The 14,269-nt window shown below is 41.6% G+C and overlaps 1 long non-coding RNA gene across 1 annotated transcript in view; it reads left to right on the plus strand.

The window, feature by feature from the left end:
- The window catches only part of LOC111775027 (uncharacterized), a 72,376-nt gene that overhangs the window by 11,577 nt on the left and 46,530 nt on the right, over positions 1-14,269 (plus strand). Inside the window, exons 3-4 of the long non-coding RNA XR_002810474.2 lie at positions 5,410-5,473; positions 8,526-8,633. This is a non-coding gene — a long non-coding RNA (uncharacterized lncRNA). The remainder of the gene's footprint in view (positions 1-5,409; positions 5,474-8,525; positions 8,634-14,269) is intronic.

Raw genomic sequence — 14,269 nt, forward strand, 5'->3', positions numbered from 1 at the left:
GTGGTGCAAAACCAGTGGAAATGGCACAGAGTCTCTTTTATTCTTTTCTTTCTGTTTTTGTTTTTATGCAGCAATTTTCTTTTAACATCTGTAACAAAAGTGTGACATACTTTCTTATTTATCCCCAGCGGCCAAAGGGTGGCTCCTTCCTCTGACGGCTGCTTGGGTCAGCTTCAGTGCAGAACCACCTACAGGATCATGAAAAGAGAATTTAGCCCAAAGGGCCTTCTCAATAAAGGCACTAAGGAAAAGAAAATAGAAGGGAGTGGGGCTTTTCCCTACTATCTTTATTATTACTTTTTATAGGCAATATTGTAGTAATGGATAACTACAGGCAAATAATAATAGCTCTTGTTCTGGTCCCAGGATTCAGGCTACAAGGTTTTGCATAAATAGAATCCATCTGTCAGTGCTGTGAGGTATGGGGGAAGGAGAGCAGGTCAGGGAGGACACAGACTGGGGTTCAAAGCACAGCTTCATCACCTGCTTGCTTGTGGCCTTGGACAAGATACTTAACATCTTTGATCCTCACTTCTTCACATCTCAAAGAAGGATAATAATATTTACCTTATTGAGTTTTTGGAAGTTTAATTGATAAAATGTATAGAAAGTGCATAATATAGTACCTGGAATCAAATAGACACTTTAAAAAATATTGGTTTCCTTTCCCTGTCCATCTGATGGTGGGTAGAGTAGACTTCACCATAACATCCACTAATGGCAGTGCAAGGGAATCCTACTTTCACCTTGAGTAGAGGTGTGCCTGCAGGGGATTGCTAAATGTTGGGATGCTGTCAGCTTCTCCAGGGAACCATTAGCCAAGGAAGTGACGTTTAAGCTGAAATTTAAAGGATGAATAAGAGCCAGGAGAAAAGGAGAGAGAAAAGAGTTTGGAGCAAATGTTGTGGTGCGGCTGTGGAACAGAACCAAGATCAGGTGTGAGGAACCCAGAAACTGAGAGGGAGACGGGCAGGGGAAGCTGGAGAGGCCAGCAGGGGCCAAGAGCAGGTGGCACCTTGGAGGCCATGCCAGGGATTAGGGACTTTGTTTTAAGAGCAAGAGAGGTCATTACAGGTTTTAAGCAGGAGGATGAGGCATGATTTTCTGAGTGCTTGGCAAGTATTGGGTGTTATCATCCTCACACCAACTTTATGAGTTGGATACAGTTGAGTAGATTGAGGCCTAGGGAGACTGACTAACTTGCTTAAGAACGTATAGGTAGTATGTGGCCAGGGCAGGGTTTACCCAGAGGCTAACCTGCTCCAGGGCCTAAACCTTAACCATGGCGTGGTCCTGTTGTTCAGGATGCACCACACACTCCATGTGATAAATCTCGCTAATCTTTCATGTGGCCTGATTCCATCCAGTCCCATTGATTTCAGTCCCACCCCCACACCAGTGACTTCCTCACTGATGTGTCCAGTTCTGATCTTCCCCAAGAAGGTCAAACTCACCTATCACTTGCCGTCTCCACTTCTACGCTTATTGGCATCTCAAACTTAACTTGTGAAAATGTGAACTCTTGATTTCTCCCCAAAGTTCTTCCTCCTGCAGTCTTTCACAACCCAGTCAAGGGCAGCTTCATTCATTCTGCCCCTTTTCCAGGTTATAAAGCTGATTGTTGTCCACCACTCCTCTCCCTCATACCCCAGTCCAATCTGTCAGCAACTTACTTTGGCTCTACTTTCAAAATATATCCTCCTACTCAGTCTGAATGCAAACTACCAACATCTCTCCCCTCAGTATTGTAAAGGCTCCTTAGGATTCACCTGGTTTCCAAAGTGATCATTCTAAATGGAAGTCACATCTTGTCACTCCTTTGTTCAACCCTGTCTGTCTTAGTGAAAGCTGAAGGCCTTACCATGGCCTTTAAGAGACTACTTGTTTTGTTGGATTTTTATTGTCCGTGTGCTTACCTTCAGTCTATAACTGCTTTCAGCCTACAACAACAGAGCTGAATGCCTGCAACAGAGACTATGAGGCCCACAGTCTGAAATACTTGCTCTTGGCCCTTTGCAGAAGAAGTTTCCAGAGCCATCCTCTATATGACTGCACACACTCCCCAAGATGTGCACACACACACACATACACATACCTTGCTGAACTCATATTCCAATACTCTCGCCCTCTCCTATTCTGTTCTAGCCACTCTGGCTTCCATGCAATTTCAGGAACTTTCTAAGCATGTCCCCATCTCAGGAAATTTTGCTTGCTCCTCCCATTGCCCAGACCACCCTTCACTCATCTATCCAAATGCAAACCCCCCTACCTGCCTTTCAGGTCTCTGTTCAAATGTCATCTGATTTTAAAAGTCTTCCCAGGTTGCCCCAGATAAAAGACCACCCTCCCCCCCCCCCACTCTCTTGTCCTCTTACTTTCCTTCTTTATCTTTCTTTTATCCCCTACCTCCACTGGCAGTGTGTGGTTATTGTATATCCTCTGCCCTCCTACTAGAATGCAAGCACCATGAAAGCAGAAAATTAATTTTATTGACTGTTTTATCATGTATGACTTGTAGGGATCCAGGCACATAATACATGCTCAATTAGGATTTTTGAATGAATCTGAAAATACCTAGAATGTAGTAGACAATTACAGCGTAAGTTCTAGAATGTTCCTTGGGTGTCTGCTGTGTACTAGGCACTTGCTGAGCACTTTCATATACGTTGATTTCATGTTTACCCTCTCCACAACCTTGGTAGGAAGGGGCCCTTGTTTCTCTCCTGTGCTTTCCGTAACAAGATAAGGCTATCTCTGAAACAAAGCTGTTACGCACAGAGTGGCAGGAAGAGGCCGTCTCTCCGGTGTGCTCACCAGTGACCATTCCTGAGTTCTGAGCCACTTCTTCCCTCCAGGTGGCAGCTGAGAAAAGCACTGTCTCTTTAAAACAACTCACAGCATTAAGATACTAATAATACATCAGAGTTATGTGATTTTTCCTAAAAAGATTAAATCCAGGATCCTTCCCCAGAAATCCAGTTCCCGCCACAATGAGCATCCTGTTTACTGTACTCTCAATAATAGAGTCCTAATTGGAAGATGTCACAATGGAGTTAAAGGCCAAAGGACATATGGGTGGAGCACTTTGAATTTTTCTTCTTTGTTAAATACTATATATATCTCTCAAAACACTGCCTGGCATTAATCTTTCCTTTTTCGTTGTGCTAAAATGTACATAAAATAAAATTTATCATTGTAGCCATTTGAAGCATATAGTTCAGTGGCATTAAGTACATTCACAATGTTGCATAACACTTACCATCATCCATTTCCAGAAATTTTTTGTCTTTCTAAGCTGAAACTGTGCCCATTAAACAGTAATAACCCATCCCGCCCTCCTCCCAGCCCCTGGCAATTGCTATTGTACTTTCTGTCTCTGAATCTGATCCCTCTAGGTACCTCATTTAAGTGGGATCACTATTATGTCTGACTTATTTCACTTTGCATAATGTCTTCAAGGTTTATCCATGCTGTAGCATATGCTAGAATTTCATTTCTTTGTAAGGCTGAATAATATCCTGCTGTATGTATATGCCACATTTTATTTATCCATTCATTGATGGACACGGATTGCTTCTGCCTTTTGACTATCGTAAATAACGCTGTTATGGATGTGGGTGGACAAATATCTGTTTGAGGCTCTGCTTTCAGTTCCTTTGGGTATATGCCCAGGAGTGGAATTCCTGGATCATATGGTAATTCTATGTTTAATTTTTTGAGGGACTACCATACTGTTTTCCAATCAATCTTTTATTAAAGTTCTCTTAAGTAGTGTTTTAAAATCTGAATTAGAAGACGGGTTTTCAGAAATGTTACAAAATAACAACAAGTACTGGTCTCCCACCTGGTCTCAAGTCTTAATGAGTTAGTCACTGGCTTCCCAGCCTGCTCTAAAGTCCCCTTTGTCATTATAATAAGGCGCAGGTACTCTGTATTTTTTTCCTGTGTTTTTGTTCCCCAAATGAGTCAGCGGAGGAAGCTAGGAGGCTAAGGGAGCAACGCCAAGCTTTTTGTATTTTTTCCTTCCCTGTTCCCCTAAGTCCTCCAACTCAATATCATCCGACCCGAGCCAGGGAGCCAAGCATCCAAGCTATTTCCTTATAACCCCTCGGTGACCTCATGAACCTCCAAATGGGCATGAACAGACCCTGCCAGACCAAGGTAAAGAGCCGGAATCACACAATCACATTAACTCAGCACCTGGATTGGAGTATTAAGTGTGTGAACTCCTGCACTTCAGGGCCATGAAAATAGCCCTGGGAATAGAAGTTGGAAGTTGTGCTGGGTCCTAGTCTGTGCTCTGCATCCAACCCATTTAGCACAATCTTGGCTAAGCTACTTAACTTACTCTGGGAGTGAATTCCTCCTCTCACTCCCTTTTTTTTTTTCCATCAATAGGTCCCCAAAAGCAAATAAAATATTACACAGAATCTCACTATATGACACAAATAATAATAAAAGTGCTAAAGGAAAGCTTTCTTTACTCACAATTCTTCTGACACCAAATGTGTGGGATTTTTCCTCACAGCAATTCTCCAGCTCTGCACACCAGCGGGGTGTCCTACAAATTAACTCAATTCTGACACTATTTACCTGGACTAAGCACAGACCCCATAAATTATGGGCTCAGTCCCACAAGACTGCCCTCACTTCAGATGCCACGGAAGTCCAGATTGTTATCTGTACTTCTAACCACCCAGCTCTAACTCAGGGATTCCCACAACCCCCCTCCTCAGATTTGATAATTTGTTAAACTGGCTCAGAGAACTCAGGGAAACACTTTACTTACATTTGCTGGTTTATTATAAAGGACATTGTAAAGGGCACAAAGGAACATCTAGATGAAGCGGTACATAGGGTGAGGTCTGGAATGGTCCAGGGCACAGGAGCTTCTGCGCTCCTTCTGGTTTGGGCTCTGCCAACAACCTAGATCAGGGATGCATTCACCAACCCAGAAGCTCTCTGAACGCTAGTTTAGGGGTTCTTATGGCGGCTTCATCACGTAAGCATGATCCATTGTTAACTCACTCTCCAGCACCTCTTCCCTCTTTGGAGGTTGGTTGGTAGGGCTGCAAGTTCCAAACTTCTAATCATGGTTTAGTCTTTCTGGCAACTAACCCCTATCCTGAAGCTATCTAGGAGCCCACCAAGAGTCACCCCATTAGAACAAAAGAGGTTTCTGTAACCTGGGAAATTCTGAGGGATTCATGTGCTCTGTGTAAGACGCTCCTATCAGCCCCATCACTCAGGATTACAAGGATTTTGGGAGCTCTGTGTCAGGAACTGGGGCAGAGACCAAATATATATTTCTTATTATGTCACAGATGCTTTGCCTAAAAGAAGATATGGAGGGTATGAAACTCATCTACTCATTGTCAGTTACCTACTTCACCTTTCCTGTCCCCCTAGAGACTTTTGAAGCTCCATTGTGGTACCCTGGTGTCCAGTGGATCCCAGTTTGTAAGCCAATGAAGTAAGTAGATAACTTGATATGGATATGCAGCTGTAATATGCAGTGGATGAAATTGGGTTTCCCAGACCCCAATATGGAAGCTCATCTAATTATCAACTGGCTTCCCTGAATGCATTTCATAAATACAGTTATTCACCAGAAGTCTAAAGATACACAGCTAGGTCAGGAGGATTCCTGCCATCTGTTGGCGGTGAGCAAAGCTGATGAAATGTTACTCTGATTCATTGCTTTGTTTGTATTTATGAAAGTTTGTCAGTATTTTAGAGATGGGAAAACTGAGGCTTAGGGATGGTAATAGGCAGAGGAGCCACAATCTGAACCTAGGAAATTTGGCTCTCAGAGCCTCTACTTTAAAAAGTCTACATTACAGCCTCCTTTTAAAGCCAGAAATAGATGAGTAGAAAAGCTTCTGTATACAGCAACTGTGAGAGACAAGAGCTGCATCCCTTGGACAGCCCACCACTATTGTTCCAACACCGCTGTGAGAGGTGACTATCCCTGACCAAGTCACCAACCTTACCTTCAGAGAACCAAGTTCCCTGGGCCAGCCCTGTGCCCACATACACATCAGCAGAGCTCTTCAGCAAATCCTAGCAGTTAAGGTGACCCGTTAAATGTTCAGAGCTACAAAACAATTCATTTGGTCCAAGATTGAGTCTTTGGAATTGAATCCTCCATCAATTTCCGTGTCTCTTTCACTCCATCTTTTTTGCATTGTAAGGGGGGCGGGGGAGGCTTGTCCTTTTTAATTATGCAGGTGCTTCCTCTTAGGTTTTATTTTCTTCCTCAGGCCTTGCCGCAGAGAATTTACTCTAGTTGATTGCTAAGAAATTATTAATTCCAAGGGCAGAGTTCAGGAATATTCTTCTAGATGGATCATGTTGTTAATAAAGGGTCATCCCAAAAGGGCTTTGGGGTAGAGATGTTGCTGAAATCAGAGCTCTCAGCAATGGTAGCAAGAGAGAGAAAATGGCCTGATGACCCATGCTCAGGAAGGGAAATTAAGAGAAAGAAGGGATGGGATCAAAAGTACTATACCTCTGGGGCTGGCCCCGTGGCCGAGTGGTTAAGTTCGCGCGCTCCGCTGCAGGCGGCCCAGTGTTTCGTTAGTTCGAATCCTGGGCGCGGACATGGCACTGCTCATCAGACCACGCTGAGGCAGCGTCCCACATGCCACAACTAGAAGAACCCACAACGAAGAATACACAACTATGTACCGGGGGGCTTTGGGGAGAAAAAGGAAAAAATAAAATCTTTAAAATAAAAAAAAAAAAAAAAAAAAAAAAAGTACTATACCTCTGGCATGCTAGAATCCTGGATCTGCTAATACTAACCTTATAACCTTGGACATGCTTCTTAACATCTCAAATCTCAGCTGCTTCTACTGTAAAGTGATATAAATAACATCTTCAAAGGGTGTTATTGGGATTAAGTAAAATAGTATATGTAAAGCACCTTACAGTGATCCTGCCACATAATAGGCAATATAGAAATGGTTGTTTTTAATAGCTATTATTACTGTTACTGTGTGCTTTTGTTAAACATTCACCAGCCTCCCAAGTGATAGGTATCAGCTGGAATTCTCGGTTTCCAAATCATGAAGCAAAGATGTTGCACAACTCTTGCTTGTTGGGTGATGGAATAGTGCTTCTGTTTATGACTTCTGTATGAAAATCAGACAGAATGATGGCTGTCGGGCAAGAGAAAGATGCAGAGGAATGAAGCCAGCTGAGGGGGCAGAACTTGTAAATTTTGCAACTGTCCTCAGTTTAACATTTGGCATTCTATCCTCATTACTGACTGTGTATGTCTTCACAATAAATTGGGAATTTGCTATGTGAGAAAATGAAGATTTATATAAAGCCAAATTGAACAAATGGTGAATAATTGATTTAGCTGACCTGACAGCTTCCACTTGTAAATAACACAGAATGTTTTACTCTGGCAGTAATTTAGTTTTCTGGGCATCCTGACTCCTTTTAGCAGTCACTATAAAGATCCAGGGCTTTCTGACCTTCCTATAAAGCAAAACACTTTAGATCATGAGCTCTGTTTGCATGTCATCTTGGCTTAATCTATAGGAAGTTGGTCTCATATTAGATACTGTCTGAAGAATCTAAGGGTAGTTTATTTAGTCCTCTGATGCTTGGCCTCAACTTAGTAAAACTTGAGATATATTTGGCTGAATTCAAGAATTAACTGTGTTGACAAGTCCTATAATACAGTGTTTAGGAATAAAGTAAAGTAAAATAAATAAATTAAAATAAATATAAACAATGTGTATCATTGTTTAAAATCCCCTTGCTGACATCTGGGTACAGGAAATGCCATGTGAGAACACATTAGCAAAGGAAGCATTTATTTCCAAGCTTGGTATCCCAAGGAATGGTATAGATGAATGTATATGAATCTTCCATTGGCATTCCCTCACCCAAGGCTGTATGGATCACAGACAGCTTATTAAACAAGATACGAAAGCAAATGGTGGTATTTTAGAAGACATCTTTCTAGCACTCCAAAGTCATGGATTCCTAGGATTAAAAGTGTCCTTGAGAGGTCATTCTGGTTAACCTCTGTAGATTCAGTTTCATTCAATAAACGCAATGAGCCCCTAGAATGTGACAGGCATCAGGCTAGGATTATTGGTGGGGGCATGTGTGTTTGGGACATAGGCTTATGAAAAAAAGAAAAAGAAGAAAATATCTGCCATCAAGGAGTTTATATGCTGGTGGAAGAGCTATTTGGGTACCCTTAGACTGAGGCAAGTGCGACGAGGTCGATGTGAATAAAATACTCTAGGAGCAGTTTAGGAGGAGAACATGTTATTAGCCTGGGCAGCAGGGACCCATTCATAAAGATGAGCTCATTTTCATTTCACTCATTGATCAAAATCTATTGACCATCTTCTATTTGCCAAAACCCTGTGCTAAGCATTTTGGGGATGCTAAATACAATAATCATGATGCCCTCATAGGCCCAAAGTCTAACAAAGATGGCTGGAAATTGCAGTGTCGTAAGTATTCTTAAATGTTGTTGTGTTTCCCTTCTTCAGATAGACCTATGTGTAGCTGCCCTGGAATGCCTGTGGGAAGAGATGACCCAATACAAGCGAGAGAATTGCCCAATTTTGGATTCCTCTTTCTCAAGTTGGAAAGATAAGGTATATGAATAAGAGGACAACTAGCTTATCCTAATTAAAAAATGTAGACCTCAAATAAACATGAGTTGTGCTAATTTTGCTAGGCAAAATGCATAGTGATGAACTGAAGAGGTCTGTGTGATTTCTTGCTATGATTTTGTGCAGTTGAATACTTTCTGGACTGTGAGTCAGGCGTTCCAAATTCAAGCTTCAGCTCTGCCATGGAAGTAGGTGTGTATCCATATTGGCGGGATCTTAGTCAATTACATTGCAGCTCAGTTTTCTTTGATGGGAAGTGAGGAAGTTGTGTCAGCTGACGTCTAGGTCTGTTTGTTTTTCTTTGACTGGACTGATTTTTCACTCACACAGGTGGAAAGTGGCAAAGCTGGGACTTGAACCCAGTCAGGTATCAGAGACTGTACTCCATTCACTGTATTGTCTTCCTGCTTGATTAGAGTCCATAAGCTTTAAACATTAAGACTCATTGACAATAAGAGCCTATGAAACTCTCCTTCCTGGCGGGCTTTTCATACCCGTCTGTGGACTATTCCATTTACCCAATGAATACTGATAATTATTATTAATAATTCTTCCTGCTTTGTCCTAGGACCAGAATTGTAATCCAACTAAGTTTTAGTCATGATTAAACATTAGGATCTCAGAGTATATTTAAGAAATATCATTAAAGAGGATAATTTTTTGAGTTTTCATCTTTTACGTAGTCACTATTTCGCGTGCCAGAGGTCTCTGATTTCTTGCTTGCTTGAAAGCTCACCAGCTTTTTGATTTACAGGAACAGAATATTGAAGTGGGTGATGGCGAAACGTATTAATGAGGGCAGCTCTTATTTGTTGAGCACATATTACATGCCAGGCACTTTATATCTTTTGTTTCGATTTTCATAATAACCTTGCAAGCTAGATATCATTACATCCATTTGACTGATTTAGAAATAGAGGCTCAGTGAACTTAAATATTCTGCCCAGAGTTTGTAAGTGTTGGAGGCCAGATTGTAACGCAGATTAACCCACCTCCAAAGCTTAGCAAATTTTGCTTCGACTCTGTCTCCCTGGAGTGGGAGGAAATGGTGTTCACAGGAGAAATAGGAAGAGAAAGACTTTCTCTAACTGATTACTGTGAAAATGTGTGTGTGAGAAGTGATTTTTTTGTGTGAATATGGTATTCATTCTGAAGACCTTACTACTTAAATGAACCAAGTAATGACACTTTGTGCAAAATGAAAAATATTTTTGTACAGGAAGTAACTTCCCCATAATCACTGATGTGGGAAATCTTCATTTTGATCCAACAGGTTTACTTAATGAGCTAGATCTGCACGCTGTTCTTTTTCTCGGGACACCCAGGATTACTCCTCTGACTTCACCCCCATTAGGGAAGTGATGGGGGAAGGGGCAAATAAATACTGTAGGAAGGGCAGCTGTTAAAAAAGTAACAACAATTTAGGTTCATGTGGAACTTTAACGTTCTTATTGGTTCAACTTCACAATGACCCTGTGAAGTAGTCATTTTATCATTGTCCCCGTTGAATAACAATGCTCATAGATGAGCCAAGTGTGATAACAGAGAAGTTAAGAGCTGGCCAGATCTCAGTCGGAAGAAGCAGAATCAAAACTTAGACCTTAATCTTTGGGTGCCTAAAAGAATGTTATTGCATCTATCTCACACTGTTTTGTGGGGGAGCAGGTAGAAATGAAGGGTTCCAAGAGTTTGGGGCAGGAATAACCAACAGAAGTAATCATTTAAATGCAATAATCAGCACAGGTTGGTGTTCTTTTGATAAGCGTCAATTTTTAACCAAGTACTCACTTTGGTCACCTGGAAACAAAATTTAAACTACCAGTCATTATCGCTTATAGACTATAATCTGATTTTTGCTACAATATCAAAAAAAATATTTCAGGAAGGTTAGAAGTAAATATAATTTATGCAGAATTCATTGAGCATGTACCATGTGCAATGCAGTTTTTATTCTAGGAGGAGAAAAGTAAGTATATAAATTATTATAATAGAATAGTAGTAAGCTTTAGTATAAACATATACTGTGGATGTTGGAGGGGTGTGGATGACTTACTCTTGAGGGTGGCATTAAAGATAACCACATACAGGTGTCAAATGGCAAAACTAAAACAATTTAGTAACAAATCTGATGTCCTTTATTCAAGGGAGAACAATGCATGGATTAGGGGAATACAGTGCCTCCCAAGCAGTGGAGCACTGTTCCTGAGAGATCTGGGGCAAAGAACCAGTTTTATAGAGCATTTGAAGAGGCAACGTGGAAACAGTGCATGATAGGCCAGGAGGCTGAGGATTTCTTTATAAGGCTAGCAGGTCCTGTCTTCTCGGGTAAGGTAAGCTAACTAAAGCCGAGTTGGAGGATTGTGATTGATGTATGTTACATTTCCTTGACAGGTGTTTCCCATAAGGGCAGGCTGACATGTTTAGATTTGTGACATGGACTGGGCCACTGGTGGCATCCATTTTGTAGGTCCTGATATACAAATTAATTTTATTTAGGTTGTGTCTTGAAGATCTGTAAGAGTTCACCAGAAATGCATAGGGAAAACTGAATTCAGATTGAGGGAGATAGCCAACGAAATAACATGAAGCCGTGAAAAGGCATGTTTTAAAAACAGCAAAAGGTGAGCCATTCAGTGTGTCTGGAGAATAGAATACGCAGAGGAAATGTTTGTCAATAAGATCGAACAGAAAATTTGGAACTTGAATGTGCTGAGCTTAGTTTGCTCTGCTAAAGAGTGTAGACTATATCCTACAAGCAGTGGCAAGTCATTGAGTGTTTTCAGGAAAGGGAGTGACATGACCAGGTGTATGAGAAATATTTCATGGGCAGCAATGTGAAGAACGCAGAATGAGACTAAAAGCAAAGAGACAAGTTGAGAGGTTGATGCAACAATCCTGGCAGGAGATGGTGAACCCCCAGGGCAGTGGCAATGGGGATGGAGAATATGCCCAAAAAGAAAGAGAAATCTAATTTTGTGGGAATGTTTTCCAATACCTTGTGTGGACCGGATCTTAAATTTCCACTCCACACCCCCTGTGCCTTCCTCATGAGAAGAGCTGTGATAAGGATGTTTGATTTTTTTCGTTCATTTATTTAATCTGTCTTCAAAGAAATTACAAAAGAAAATTGTTTTCACTACAACCACTGAAGCAGTTTGAAGATATGAAAAGAATAGCTAATAATGTTCCCTCACCCCATTCCTTGTCTCTCTAGGAACCAGTATTAACAGCACGATCGGTATCTTTTCATCCATTTTCAATGTTCATGTAAAACATATGCACTTTGCGTGCTTTTTATTAAAAGCATCAATTTCATACACACATATTTCTTTCACTTGCTTAAATTCTCTATAAATTTCTCACTTTTATAACTCATCATGGACATCCCTTGAGGGCAACAGATAGAGCTCAAACTCACCTTTCTAAATGACTGAATAATATTCCTTGCGTGGACGTGCCCCAACATGCAGCCATTTCCTTATTTAGATATATTGTCTGTCTTTTTTTTTTTGTCACTAGAAACTATTACATAATGATATTTACATACCTCTTTACTAGATTATCTAAACATTGGCAGCAGATATTTAAAAAAAAAAGTCACTTTGCATCCTTTCACAGCTAGAAAGGACCTGAGAAAGATTTTTCAGCCTCCTAATTTACAGTGAGGCATCGGAGGCACTGAAAGGTGAAGGGACAAGCTCAAAGTCACAGAAGTAGTTTGGTGGCTTCTCTGGAGCCAGAATCCAATCCTCTGGCAGCAATTTAGCTCCCTTTTCAAAAGCAAAGTGCTTGTAGAGAATGGAGATGTGGATTCCTAAATGGTGGGGGATTTGTAATCAGGACGCAGAATCCACGTGCAGAGCTGATCATCCAGGCCTAATTTAAATCATAAGGCAGCCCCTTTTAGCAGACAAAACCTCCTGGGCCACAGGCCAGGGTCCGGGTGATAGGAAGCACATCGTCCCCTCAGCCTGTCCTGAGGCATCTGGGGTGTTCGCCCTTCCTTCTGCTCTAAGGAAGTGCCCTTCTAGCAAGTGTGGGGTTTCCTGGGTAGGGGACAGAAGGTACTTCCTCTTTCCTTCCTCGAGCAGAGCAGACCCCTTTGACCTCTTAATCATCCCTGGAAGCCCTATTGTGCTTACTCTTACATGCACAGCCTCCAGGCTCCTGGGAATAGGTAGGAGGAAAAAACTCAGTGTTCCTACCAAGAAACCAAGAAACGCTACTGGGAAGACTGGGGACCTTTTTCTCTAGTAATTTCCAGACCTGTCAAATCTTCAGAATCACCCAGAGAGCTTGTTTACAATACGAATTACAGATCCTGGACACACAAATATATATATATGTATAAAACATGTAACTTTTCCTTTGGAATTGCATTATATGTTATTATTATAATATATATATGACCTATATATTACATATGGAAATTCTGAAAAAAATATTTATGTATTATTTTTAAGTCTACTATTTATAAATTATATTTATATGTATTTATTAAAATATATATAGGGTATTTTTTCTTTTTGGAGTATCCACGTATTGCAATGATTAGCTCAGTTTTGACCTGTGGACCATGTCCAACATGGTTGTTTTCTCAATGAGAAAGCTGAAGTCAGAAATGTTCTACAACTTGCCAGAAACCGTTCAGCATGTCTGTGGCTGAGCAGGGACCACTCCCAGTCTCCCACGTCCTGGGTCAAAATCTTTTCAAAGAATTTATAAATACAGATTCCTTTTAGAACCGAGGAGAGATTTATCTTTGTCAAAGTGCCACTGTGAGAGGATGTAAGAGAAAGAATGAAATACAAACCAGACTAGTGCTCAGGTTTTCACGGTGTTGAACAGAAGCAGCATTTCTGAACGGTCTGATGGGGGTGCAGGAAGGTGGGTAACCAGAGTCCAGGGGACGCATGGGGGGCAGAAGGTCTCCTTCGCTTGTCGTATTTCAAAGGCCAGTGAATGGAGAAAGCCATTGTGGTGGAGGCCAGTCTCATTCATCTCCTAAGCATGTGAAAGACATTTAGAGACTGAATGATTTTCAGTCCTTCTAGGTTTGGGAATTAAAGGTAAATATGGTGCGGAAAATGCTTTGGCCTGGCTTTAAAGGCTTGTGTGAAATGCTTCCCGAGGGGGGAATTGTGGGTCACGAAAAGGTTGCTTCTCGCTAATGCCCTTGATTGGCTGTTGGTGCGCAGCTCCCTCTGAAGTGACAATCAGTCGGAGTGACCACTGCCCTTTGGCTGCAATTATCAATGGTCCGGCAATTTCCCTCAATTTTAATCAATTTGGTTTCTGAATAGCTCTTTTCTTTGTTTTAGACAAAAGAGGCAAGTGTTTGGTCGGGAAGTTTCTCTTCTCCCTGGCAGCCCCTGTTTTCTTTAGGAAGCTCTTGGAGACCTTGTCCACCTTTAGGTGGGTAGAAGGCCCGCATCTCCTTTCATTAAAGCAAGAGCCATTCTGGCTGACATTCCTGCCCCACCCAGTGTGAACAGCCTTGTCAGTGCCAAGGGTGGGGTGGGATGAGGGGGTGATCAGAGATGGGGTGGGGGTGGGGGTGGAGAGAACTGTGGCCTGAAAATGGACTTAAATGATTGGGGCTGTGGGCATGTATTAGG

Source organism: Equus caballus, chromosome 9 (assembly GCF_041296265.1).
Source record: "Equus caballus isolate H_3958 breed thoroughbred chromosome 9, TB-T2T, whole genome shotgun sequence".
NCBI lineage: Eukaryota > Metazoa > Chordata > Mammalia > Perissodactyla > Equidae > Equus > Equus caballus.